This window comes from Sceloporus occidentalis, unplaced genomic scaffold (genome assembly GCF_023333645.1).
Source record: "Sceloporus occidentalis isolate IW3139 unplaced genomic scaffold, rSceOcc1.0.p SCAF_376, whole genome shotgun sequence".
NCBI classification, from domain to species: domain Eukaryota; kingdom Metazoa; phylum Chordata; class Lepidosauria; order Squamata; family Phrynosomatidae; genus Sceloporus; species Sceloporus occidentalis.
In genome coordinates this window covers 346,494-347,637 of record NW_028317356.1, presented here as the reverse complement: position 1 = coordinate 347,637, position 1,144 = coordinate 346,494, and the positions used below count along the sequence as shown (strand labels likewise).

The 1,144-nt window shown below is 36.5% G+C and overlaps 1 non-coding gene across 1 annotated transcript; it reads right to left on the bottom strand.

Moving 5' to 3' along the window:
* Positions 1-305: 305 nt before the first annotated feature.
* On the bottom strand, positions 306-379 carry TRNAT-AGU (transfer RNA threonine (anticodon AGU)). Its single transcript has one exon. It is a non-coding gene; the product is annotated as a tRNA-Thr (tRNA).
* Positions 380-1,144: the final 765 nt, after the last annotated feature.

The following is a 1,144-nucleotide window of genomic DNA, read 5'->3' as shown; positions in this document are numbered from 1 at the left end:
AGCTGTCTGTTACTGAAGAATACCATTTGTTGAAAGAGTGCTAGGTAAGTGGAACAGCCTCCCAGCAGAAATGGTAGAGGTTAATACAGTGAGGAAGTTTAAACATGCATGGGACAGGCATACGGCTCCTGAATCTAAGGTGAGACCAACGACTGCTTAAGGTTTAATTACTTTACTAATTAATTAATTACTTTAGTGAATAACGCCCTTGTATATTTAAATGTTTCCATAGACTTTGCTTATTGGTTGGCTCTCAATGGTTGATAACAATTATAATTTCAAGCATTATGTTTTGAAAAGAAATCAGGCACTGCTGAGATTCGAACTCAGGATCTCCTGTTTACTAGACAGGCGCTTTAACCAACTAAGCCACAGCGCCAGACCTATGGAAACTGTCTGTGTGTCCCTTCTTCCAGGTCATACAACTCTTTAGTAAGTGTTAAGATGACCTATCGGATGTAACAGTATGTCCTGGACTTTTCACAGTAGCAGGCATAAATATTTAATAAAACATTTTTTTTTAAAAAGTATTGAAAGTAATAAAAATGCAATAAAATATGAAAATAAAATAGAAATTAAAAATAAAAACAGAGAAAAAATAGATATTTAAAAATGAAATATATAAAAATGTGTCCCACAATAAAAGGATTTTGCTGAAAAAAAATCAGGTTAGAGTTCAACAGTGACACATACCCTGTACAAGAAATTATAAGCAACATTGTAGAAAAGTCTTTTTTCCCCCTGTTTCGGCATAGTTGTGCTTTTGTTTTTACATATTTGCGCTAATAACTGTTGTGTTACATGGTGAAAGGGACACTCTGGCTTTAATGCATATCATACCTGCGTGGTCCCTTTAAAGTTTCATGGTAAGACCTGAATAGACTCTATCTATCTCATCATAAAGCCCCAGGAGGAATGTGTACATGCATCTGGTATAATCACCACTATGGGAGAAGGTTTATGTTACATTTGCAAGCCGAACATAAACCACATAATTGGAATGAACAGCATCAATGACTGTAAAGTAGAGTGTAGAGGTGTGATGATAGAATGAGGTGTGATAGAGTAAAAATGCTTTGTATGAGTGTGTATGTATGCAGGGCCAGCCCAACCATGGAGCAGAGTGGGGCAATTGCCCCAAGCG